The sequence below is a fragment of the Aotus nancymaae genome, unplaced genomic scaffold (genome assembly GCF_030222135.1).
Source record: "Aotus nancymaae isolate 86718 unplaced genomic scaffold, 86718_ANA_hifiasm-v0.15.2.pri h1tg000004l, whole genome shotgun sequence".
In the NCBI taxonomy this organism is placed as follows: domain Eukaryota; kingdom Metazoa; phylum Chordata; class Mammalia; order Primates; family Aotidae; genus Aotus; species Aotus nancymaae.
In genome coordinates, this window is record NW_026988415.1 from 28,812,742 (window position 1) to 28,824,456 (window position 11,715).

Here is an 11,715-nt window from a genome sequence, read left to right on the forward strand (position 1 = left end):
GAGCCGAGACTGCAAACTGCACTCTAGCCTGGGCAACAAGAGCAAAATTTTGTCTCAAAAAAACCAAAATGGGCCAAGCGTGATGCCTCATGCAGGTAATCCTGGCATTTGGGAGGCCAAGGCCGAAGGATAGCTTCACTTCAGGAATTCAAGACCATCCTGGATAACATAGGGAGACCCCATCTCTATTAAAAATTTTAAAACGTAGCCCAGTATGGTAGAGCGTGTCTGCAATCCCAGCTACTAGGGAGCTGAGGTGGGAGGATCGCTTGAGTCTGGAATTACTGAGGCTGCAGTGAGCCGCAATCTTGCCAGTAGCACTTCAGCCTGGATGACACAATGAGACCATGTCTCCAAAAAAAAGGAAGTGATAGCAGGCTTATAAAATAATGATTACGAAATGGTTGCTTTTCTTTGGAGATGGAGAGAGGAAGTGGTCAAGTTGTCATTTACCATGCCCTCAATGACTGGGCTTTAGTATATATTAATATATAAGTTATGACCTGAAAATCCCAAGTAAAAGTTTGGTAGCATTGTTGTAACATTAACATATTCTATTGTACTTCAGGATTGTCCAGGGATACGGTGTTCCCATCCAGGAGCTCCAAAACGAGGTCGATTCTGGCGCCCTGGTGACAAGTCTGAAGATTCAGCAGTAAAAAGAAAGCAGGAAAGTGGTATTACCCATAGAAAGGGAGAGGACGGGCGTGATGGCTCATGCTTGTAATCACAGCACTTTGTGAGGCCGAGGTGGGTGGATCACCTGAGGTCAGGAGTTTGAAACCAGCCTGGCCAACATGGTGAAACCCCATCTCTACTAAAAATACAGAAATTAGCCGGGCATGGTGGGGTGCACCTGTAGTCCCAGGTACTCGGGAGACTGAGGCAGGAGAATTGCCTGAATTTGAGAGGCAGAGGTTGCAGTGAGCCGAGACTGCAAACTGCACTCTAGCCTGGGCAACAAGAGCAGAATTTTGTCTCAAAAAAACCAAAATGGGCCAAGCGTGATGCCTCATGCAGGTAATCCTGGCATTTGGGAGGCCAAGGCAGAAGGATAGCTTCACTTCAGGAATTCAAGACCATGCTGGATAACATAGGGAGACCCCATCTCTATTAAAAATTTTAAAACGTAGCCCAGTATGGTAGAGCGTGTCTGCAATCCCAGCTACTAGGGAGCTGAGGTGGGAGGATCGCTTGAGTCTGGAATTATTGAGGCTGCAGTGAGCCGCAATCTTGCCACTGGCACTTCAGCCTGGATGACACAATGAGACCATGTCTCCAAAAAAAAGGAAGTGATAGCAGGCTTATAAAATAATGATTACGAAATGGTTGCTTTTCTTTGGAGATGGAGAGAGGAAGTGGTCAAGTTGTCATTTACCATGCCCTCAATGACTGGGCTTTAGTATATATTAATATATAAGTTATGACCTGAAAATCCCAAGTAAAAGTTTGGTAGCATTGTTGTAACAGTAACATATTCTGTTGTACTTCAGGATTGTCCAGGGATACGGTGTTCCCATCCAGGAGCTCCAAGCCGAGGTCGATTCTGGCGCCATCGTGACAAGTCTGAAGATTCAGCAGTAGAAAAAAGCAGGAACGTGGTATTACCCATAGAAAAGGACAGGACGGGCGTGATGGCTCATGCCTGTAATCACAGCACTTTGTGAGGCGGTGGTGGGTGGATCACCTGAGGTCGGGATTTTGAATCCAGCCTGGCCAACATGGTGAAACCCCGTCTCTACTAAAAATACAAAAGTTAGTGAGGCGTGGTGGCAGGTGCCTGTAGTCCAGCTACTTGGGAGACTGAGGCAGGAGAATTGCTTGAACTCAGGAGGTGGAGGTTGCGGTGAGCCATGATTGTGCCACTGCACTCCAGCCTGGGCAACAGAGTGATACTCCATCTCCAAAAAGTAAAACAAGAAGAAAAGGAGAGGAGTGCACAGTTGAGGAGTAAGTTTTTCATCAAAGCAGGAATCCAATCAGAGGTTCAGAATTGGAAGTACAATTTCATTTTTTTGCAGTATCTAAAATTCAACCTTAAAGTGTCAGAAGAAGGTGATAGCGAGGACATGCATTACAATTTGCAGGGGGAAATGTCAAGTGAGGACTTCATCACATATGACACTAGAGAAACGTAAGAGCTGGTCCTAAAATCAAAAGCTGTTGTTCATCCTGAATTGAATTACTAAATTTTGGTGGAGCAGAGTTGCTTTGAAGCCTAGTTATACTGAATTGCTGATGATAACTGTTGACTTTGGGTAGTGTAGAAGTCACAAGCATGTCCTTGTAGTACAAGTACAGGGAAGGATAGAACAAACTTTCATTGATGTAAACATTTAAATAGTCATGTTACTTCTGTATCCAATGTCCTAAACTTTTAGAATTAGTTTTAGTTTTTTGTTAGCTTACATGAGCTTAGCATGAGGAATATTTGTGAACATCTCATTTTGTCTTCCTTCAGCATTTTTTCTATTAAGAGGTAAAATGTAGTCCTTGTTGGATTCTTGACAGTCTCGTTTGTTTTATCTCAGGTCTCATGATCTGAGCGCATACCCTCTCCAGGAGGGAAACTGAACCAATGCTTGTTGTTGTTAGATGGCAACTTTTAGTCTCAGCTTGTTTTGTTTTGATGTTGATAAATAGTAACAGCATCCAAGTATGTAGCTACGTGTGGTGAGTCACTTTACTAAATAGCTGTGAGTTTTGAGAAATTAATTTTTTGATACTGAATTAACCTCATAGAAGTATTGAAAGGGGATGAATGATATTAGTTTCTGCCTTCACTAGCATGCCTTTGTTTTGTCCAGGGAATAATCAGTTCATGGTTCACTCCTGTATTGAGCCGTTATTGTATTGCTAGCTATAAAGAAATACCTAAGACTGGGTTGTTTATAAGAAAAGAGGTTTAATTGGCCCACAGTTCTGCAAGCTATATAAGCATGGCATCTGACATCGCTAAGCTTCTGGGAGGCCTCAGGGAGCTTTAACTCATGGCAGAAGGTGAAGCAGGGGCAGGCATCTCACATCACAGAGTGAGCAAGTGAGTGTGGGGAGGAGGTGCCACACTTCACAACAACCAGATCTGTAAGAACTCACTATGGAGAGGACAGCACCAAGCCATGAGGGATCCGCCTAATAACCCAAACACCCCACCAGGCCCCACCACTAACACTGGGGATTATATTTCCATGAGATTTGGGTGGGGACAAATATCCATACTACGTCAACTATTCTGGTCTCATAAAAACAAAATGTTTAGACAACATCCTTGAGCTTTTGCCTGATTTTCATTCATCCTGCCAGCCCTTCCTAACACGGCATCTGTTCGCCTTTACTTACTAAATCAACACTTTATGTTTGCCCAGCTTTTAGAAACAGGTAGCCCAAGAGGCAGATACAAGAGCCACCAAATGATTGAAAGTGAATGATTCTCAACTGGGTGAAAGTCCTAAGGGAAGGGAAAATTTCAAGAAGGAGAATGGCTAATGATGTCCCATGTCACAGAGAGGTTAAGAAATGGAAGCGTTCATTGGATTTGGCAGTCATTAGGTCATTAGTGAACTATTGAGACTGGTGACCTAAAAGAGACAGAAACCCTGTTACAGTGAGGGGTGAATGGCAGGTGGGAAATGGATGAGTGGATTTGGAATTCATCTATTTTTAGGTGGCCATTGTAGTCATGGCCATTCTGTCACTTTAGGGGGAGAGAGTGAAGTAAGAAAAGCAGACCTAAGGCCCAGCTTTGAATAATGCTAACATTACATAGAGGTAAGGAAATGAATCTACAAAGACAGAGAAGGAGTAGCCAGAGAGTAGGAGAAAAACCAGAAGACTGGGTTACTTAATCCAAGAGAAAAGTGTTTCAAGGAAGAGGAGTGGCCAGCAGGGTACGATGCTACTGAATGGCCAAGCACGATGCCTGAAAAAGGCCATGGCATTCAGTGACTTGCAAATCACTGATGCCCTAGAATTATGAGGCATAGAAGTCAGATCAGGTTGAGAATTGAAACAATATACAACTTTTTAGAGAAGTACAAGGGATCTTCAAAAGTCTGTGGACCCTTAGTTCTACTCTGAGGCCTCCTTCACATTCTCCTGAACCTATAAATGTGTAACTCTCATAAAAAATCATGGCTTGGGGCTGGGTGCGGTGGCTCACGCCTGTAATCCCAGCACTTTAGGAGGCCGAGGCAGGTGGATCACGAGGTCAAGAGATCGAGACCATCCTGGTCAACATGGTGAAACCCCGTCTCTACTAAAAATACAAAAAATTAGCTGGACATGGTGGTGCATACCTGTAATCCCAGCTGCTCAGGAGGCTGAGGCAGGAGAATTACCTGAACCCAGGAGGTGGAGGTTGCAGTGAGCCGAGATCGCGCCATTGCACTCCAGCCTGGGTAACAAGAGCGAAACTCCGTCTCAAAAAAAAAAAAAAAATCATGGCTTGCAATAAGTTCCTATATGGATTTTTTTATTTTTATTTTTTACAAGAAGTCTCGCTGTATTGCCCTGGCTGGAGTGTAGTGGCGCGATCTCAACTCACTGCATCCTCCACCTCCCACATTCAAGCGCTTCTCCTGCTTCAGCCTCCCAAGTAGCTGTAACTATAGGTATGTGCTAACATGCCCAGCTAATTTTTGTATTTTTAGTAGGGACAGGGTTTCACTATGCTGGCCAGGCTGGTCTCGAACTTCTGACCTTGTGATCTGCCTGCCTCAGCCTCTGAAAGTACTACGATTATAGGCATGAGCCACTGCTCCCAGACTTTTTTTTTTTTTTTGAAGTTATGGTCTCCCTCTGTCACCCAGGCTGGAGTACAATGGCACAGTCACGGCTCACTGCAGCCTTGACCTCCCAGATTCAAACGATTCTCCTTCCTCAGCCTCCCAAATAGCTTGCATTACAGGTGCCTGCCACCACGCCCAGCTTATTTTTGTATTTGTACTAGAGAAAGGGGTTCACCACCTAGCCAGGCTGGTCTCGAACTCCTGACCTCAACTGATCTGCCCACCTAGACCTCTCCAAGTATTGCAATTACAGGCATGAGCCACTACACTGGCCTGTATTTTTTCTTTTTTCTTTTCTTTGACATGGAGTTTTGCTCTTGTTGCCCAGGCTGGAGTGCAATGATGCGATCTCGGCTCACTGCAACCTCTGCCTCCCAGGTTCAAGCGATTCTCCTGCCTCAGCCTCCCGAGTAACTGGGATTATAGGCATGTGACACCACGCCAAGCTAATTTTTTGTATTTTTAGTAGAGATGGGGTTTCTCCATGTTTGTCAGGCTGGTCTTGAACTCCCAACTCCAGGTGATCCACCCGCCTCAGCCTCCCAAAGTCCCAAAGTGCTGGAATTACAGGCATAAGCCACCGCGCCCGGCTTTTTTTTTTTTTTTTAAGACGATGTCTCATTCTGTTGCCCAGGGTAGAATGCGGTGGCCTGATCTAGGCTCACTACAACCTCCACCCCCTGAGTTGAAGCAATTCTTTTTTTTTTTTTTTTGAGATGGAGTCTCACTCTGTTGCCCAGGCTGGAGTGCAGTGGCACAATCTTGGCTCACTGCAACCTCTGCCTCCCAGGTTCAAGTGATTCTCCTGCCTCAGCCTCCTGAGTAACTGGGATTTCAGGTGCACGCCATCACGCCCAGCTAATTTTTGTATTTTTAGTAGAGACGGGGTTTCACCATGTTGATCAGGCTGCTCTTGAACTCCTGACCTCATGATCTGCCAGCCTCGGCCTCCCAAAGTGTTGGGATTACAGACGTGAGCCACCTCGCCAGCTGAGTTGAAGCAATTCTTGTGCCTCAGCCTCCTGAGTAGCTAGGATTACAGGCGTCCACCACCACACCCGGTGAATTTTTGTATTTTCTTTTTTTTTTTTTTTTTTTTTTTGAGACGGAGTTTCGCTCTTGATACCCAGGCTGGAGCACAATGGCGCGATCTCGGCTCACCGCAATCTCCGCCTCCTGGGTTCAGGCAATTCTCCTGCCTCAGCCTCCTGAGTAGCTGGGATTACAGGCACGCGCCACCGTGCCCAGCTAATTTTTTGTATTAGTAGAGACGGGGTTTCACCATGTTGACCAGGATGGTCTCGATCTCTTGACCTCGTGATCCACCCGCCTCGGCCTCCCAAAGTGCTGGCATTACAGGCATAAGTCACTGCGCCCAGCTTGGGTTTTTTTTTCTTTCTTTTTTTTTTTTTTTTTTGTTTTTTTTTTTGGAGATGAAGTCTCACTCTTGTTTGCCAGGCTGGAGTGCAATGGCAGGATCTTGGCTCACTCACTGCAACTTCTGCCTCCTGGGTTCAAGCAATTCTCCTACCTCAGCCTCCCGAGTAGCTGGGATTACAGGCGCCTGCCACGATGCCTGGCTAATTTTTGTATTATTAGTAGAGATGGGGTTCCACCGTGTTGGCCAGGGTGGTCTCAAACTCCTGAACTCAGGTGATCCACCCGCCTTGGCCTCCCAGAGCGCTGGGATTACAGGGGTGAACCACCATGTCTGGCCAATGCGTTTCAGTTAGAGAACAAAGAGGATTAATTTTTTTTCCATGCAAATTGATGTGGATGACCTGGTGCTGCAGGCTTCATCTTCAACCTCATCATGTCCCTTCTTACAAGTTATCCATTTGTTAACTGCTGATTCCTTTAGGGACATTGTCCTCATAAACTTTAGGTAAAGCATTAGTGATTTTTCCATTCTTCTACTCAAGCCTCACCTTAGATTTTATGTTTGTTCTTCCTTCAATTTTAGCAGAATTCATTTTGCTCTGATAGGGGCCTTTTTCAAACTGATGACGTCTCCTTTTTAATGCCTCAAACTAGATCCTTTTGAGATATTTTTTAACGAGTTAGTACCAATTAATTTTGGTGCTGAAAGATTTTGCAATCTGTGTGTAGTTTCTCGATAATACACATTTTCCATGGACTTTTTTTTTTTTGAGACAGAGTTTCGCTCTTGTTACCCAGACTGGAGTGCAATGGCACGATCTCGGCTCACCGCAACCTCTGCCTCCTGGGTTCAGGCAATTCTCCTGCCTCAGCCTCCTGAGTAGCTGGGACTACAGGCACGCACCACCATGCTCGGCTAACTTTTTATATGTTTAGTAGAGACGGAGTTTCACCATGTTGACCAGGATGGTCTGGATCTCTTGACCTCGTGATCCACCCGCCTCGGCCTCCCAAAGTGCTGGGATTACAGGCTTGAGCCACCGCGCCAGGCCTTCCATGGACTTTTTGAAGACTTCACATATGGCTGTTGATATGATTAGGCTCTGTGCCCCCACCCAAATTTCATCTTAAATTGTAATCCTCATGTGTCAAGGGAGGAACTTGGTGGGAGGTGATTGGATTATGGGGGCAGTTTCCCACAGGCTAATCTTGTGATAGTGAGTGAGTCTCACAGGATCTGATGGTTTTAAACGAGGCAGTTTTTCCTATGTTCGCACTTCACCTCTAGTCTGCTGCCACGTAACGTGTCCACTTCCCCTTCTGCCATGATTATAAGTTTCCTGAGGATCCCCCAGCCATGCGGAATTGTTAGGCAATTAAACCTTTTTGGCTGGGCACGATGGCTCACATCTGTAATCCCAGCACTTTAGGAGGCCAAGGCAGGTAGATCACTTGAGGTCAGGAATTCAAGACCAGCCTGGCAAACATGGCGAAACCCCATCTCCACTAAAAATACAAAAATTAGCTGGGCATGCTGGCGCCTGCCTATAATTGCAGATACTTAGGAGGCTAAGCAGTAGAAGCACTTAAACCTGGGAGGTGGAGGTTGCAGTGAACCAAGATCGTGCCATTGGACTTCAGCCTGGGTGACAAGAGCGAGACTCCATCTCATTAAAAAAAAAAAAAATTAAACCTATTATCTATATATATTACCCACTCTCAGATATTTTTTCTGCTAGTATGCAAACCGACTAATACAGCTGTGAAAGAAATGGAGATACATAGGTTAATGATGTTAATGAAGCAGTATTTTAAATATGAGAAAGTAAGTTTAGAAGCAAAGGGAAATCTCTAGAAGGATGAATACCCAAGAGAAAGAGACAACTAATAGTGTAGGTTTCCTGCAAAGGCAGGTGAAAATGGAACCCAGGGTAGAGGTTAGAGGAGTCGGCCTTAGGAGAAGCAACACTCATGAACCACCAGGTGTGAGTTGATACCGCTTGCCTCTTTAGCTAGCCTATTGCCAGCCATCTCAAGGCTGTCTTCATGTCAGTATCTCCCTCTTCTGTTCTACTTGCCTTGCCTGTCCAGCTCTGAGTAAACTGTACTTCCCCACCCCGCCCTCTTGAATTTTCTTCCACTGGCTCATTCATTTAGCAAACATGTACCAGTCACTGACTGTGTGTCCGGCCCTGGAGGTCAGGGATTCAAATAAGTCCTTGTGCCTGTGGAACTCATGTTTCAGTGTTGGCAAGAGACAAGTAGCAATAATCAGATCATGATGCACGATGTCAGAAGGGTCGTAGTAGCACGGGGTGGTGTGGGAGCCTCCTGCCCCTAAGCTGGAAGTGTTGCTGGAGAAAATCCCTCAACCAGATCAACTGGCGAAACCACAGGAGCGCCCTCCCTCCTGCTAAGCAATTTTTAAAACCCATCTTGAATTGATATCCTTTCCCAGTGCCACCTTTCTTCTACTTTGCTCCCTTTCTCTCGTTTCTTATGTTGCAGGCAAGGGGTGTGAGGACTACTTCCTCATAAAGCATCATTTCATACCCTTAATAACTATAGACCAGGCACAGTGGCTTATGCCTATAAGCCTAGCACTTTGAGAGGCTGAGGCAAGCAGATCACTTGAGGTCAGCAGTTGGAGACGAACCAGGCCTACATGGTAAAACCCCGTTTCAGCATTTCGGAAGCCAAAGCAGGAGGATCACTTAACTTCAGGAGTTCAAGACCAGCCTGGATAACATAGGGAGACCCCATCTCTACTAAAAATTTTAAAACTTAGCCCAGTGTGAGAGAGTACCTGCAGTCCAGCTACTAGGGAGCTGAGTTGGAATGATTGCTTGAGTCTGGAATGTTGAGGCTGCAGTGAGCTGCAATCGTGCCACTTTTACTTCAGCCTGGATAACACCGTGAGACCATGTCTCCAGACAAAAAAGAAATTGACCAGACTTATAATAATTGTGAAATGATTACTTTTCTTTGGAGATGGAGAGAAGTGGTGGGCAAGCTGTCATTTACCATACCCTCACTTTGGTTTTAAATGACTTGGCTTTAGTATATATTAATACTTAACTTAGGACTCAGAAAATCCTATGTAAATGCTGAGTAGCATTGTTGTAACAGTAACATATTTCGTTGTACTTCAGGATCCTCCGGGGACGCAGGTTAACCATCCAGGAGCTCGAAGCCAAGGTGGACTCTGGCACCCTGATGACAGCACCAAGTCTGGTGATTCAGCAGTAGAAAGAAAGCAGGAAAGTGATATTAACCAAAGGAAAGAAGGAGGAAGAGTGATAAGTCCAGATTGCCTTAGGTGTCCTGACTGTCTAGGTAGCCAAAGAGCACACGTCAGCAATCCAGAAGTGCCTTCAGGACAAAGAATAGAGAGAAAGAGGGGTCGCTGTACTGGTGGGTTACACTGCAGAGGAGTAAGTTTTGCGTCAAAGCAGGAATTGGATTGGTGGTTCAGAACTGGAAGTACAATTTCATTGTTTTTGTAATTTCCACAAATTAATTTTAAAGTGTCAGAAGAAGGTGAAGGCGAGGACATGCATTGCAATTTGCAGGGGGAATATCAAGCGAGGACTTAATCACGTGACACGAGAGAAAAGTAAGAGCTGGTTCTAAATCAAAAGCTGTTGTTTGTCCTGAATTCGATTTTCTTTTCTGTATTTTTTTTCTTTTTTTTTTGAGACAGGGTCTCACTCTGTTGGCCAGGCTGGAGTGCAGTGGTGCAGTGTCTGCTCACTGCAACCTCCACCTCCTGGGTTCAAGTGATTCTCCTGCCTCAGCCTCCCAAGTAGCTGGGATTACGGACATTTTTAGTAGAGATGGGGTTTCACCATGTTGGCCATACTGGTCTTGAACTCCTGACCTCAGGTGATCCTCCCCTCTCGGCCTTCCAAAGTGCTGGGATTACAGGCATGAGCCATCACGCCTGTTTGTTCCAATCTAGTTCTATTTCATTGTTGATGATAACTGTTGACTTTGTGTAGTGTAGAAGCAACAAACATGTCCTTGTAGTACAAGTACAGGGAAGGATAGATCAACAAACTTTTGTTGATGCAAAAATTTAAATAGTCGTGTTATTTCTGCATCTAATGTTCTAAAATTTTAGGATTAATTGTAGTTTTTTGTTTGCTTACGTGAGCTTAGCGTGAAGAATATTTTGAAACATCTCGTTTTGTCTTCAGCTTTTTTTTCTATTAATAGGTAAAAATGTAGTATTTGTTTGACTGTTGACAATCCCATGTGTGTTTGATCTTAGGTCCCATGATGTGAGTACATACCCTCTCCAGGAAGGAAACTGCACCATTGGCTGTTCCTGTTAAACGGCAACTTTTAGACTCAGCTTGTATTGAAATAAATAGTAACAGCGTTCAAGTATGAAGCTAAGTCTGTTTATTAACTTCACTAAGTAGCTGTGAGTTTTGAGAAATTTTTTGATACTGAATTAACTGCTTGGAGCTACGAAAAGGGGATGAATGATGTTAGTTTCTGCCTTCACTAGCATGCCTTTTTTTGTCCACCAGGGAAGATCATTTCATGGTTCACCCCTGTATTGGGCCTGATATTGTCTGGCTGTGTCCCTACCCACATCTCATCTTGAATTCTCAGGTGTTGTGTGAGGGACCCAGTGGGAGGCAACTGAATCATGGGGGCAGGTCTTTCTTGTGCTGTTCTCATGATAGTGAAGAAATCTCACAAGATCTGATGGTTACATAAATAGGAGTTCCCATGCACAAGCTCTTTTGTTCCTGCTGCCATCCATGTAGGATATAACTTGCTCCTCCTTACCTTCTCCCAAGATTGTGGGGCCTCCCCAGCCATGTAGAACTGTGAGTCCATTAAAACCTGTTTTTCATTCCAGTTTCAGGTATGTCTTTATCAGCAGCATGAAAACAGACTAATACAGGCTGTTCTTGCATTGCTATAAAGAATCCCAGCACCTTGGGAGGCCGAGACGGGCAGATCATTTGAGGTCAGGAGTTTGAGACCAGCCTGGCCAACATAGTGAAACCCTGCCTCTATTAAAAATACAAAAATTAGCCAGGTGTGGTGGCTCATACCTGTAATTCCAGCTACTCAAGAGGCAGAGGCAGGACAATTGCTTGAAGCCAGGAAGGTGGAGGCTGCAATGAGCCGAGATCGTGCCACTGCCCTCCAGCCTGGGCAACAGAGTGAGACTCTATCTCAGAAAAAAAAAATACCTGAGACTGGGTAATTCATGAGAAAAGAGATGTAATTGGCTCCCAGATCTGCAGGCTGTACAGGAAGTGTGGCACTGGTATCTGCTTGGCTTTTGGGAAAGCCTCAGGGAGCTTTTACTCATGGCAGAAGGTGAAGCAGGACCAGACATCTCACATCACAGAGTGAACAAGAGAGTGAGTGTGGGGAGGAGGTGCCACACTTCACAACAACCAGATCTGTAAGAACTCACTATGGAGAGGACAGCATCAAGCCATGAGGGATCCGCCCCATAACCCAAACACCCCACCAGGCCCCACCTCCAACACTGGGGATTATATTTCCATGAGATTTG

At 45.1% G+C, this 11,715-nt stretch overlaps 1 long non-coding RNA gene across 3 annotated transcripts; it reads left to right on the forward strand.

The window, feature by feature from the left end:
* Positions 1-1,619: 1,619 nt before the first annotated feature.
* On the forward strand, positions 1,620-10,563 carry LOC105733355 (uncharacterized). 3 transcript variants are annotated; one of them, XR_001111257.3, is made up of 3 exons: positions 1,620-2,134; positions 9,320-9,783; positions 10,441-10,563. It is a non-coding gene; the product is annotated as an uncharacterized LOC105733355 (long non-coding RNA). The 3 variants fall into 3 exon arrangements; XR_010337001.1 differs by lacking the exon at positions 1,620-2,134 and adding an exon at positions 2,226-4,133 and having other exon boundaries at positions 7,198-9,783; XR_001111255.2 differs by lacking the exon at positions 1,620-2,134 and having other exon boundaries at positions 5,988-9,783.
* Positions 10,564-11,715: the final 1,152 nt, after the last annotated feature.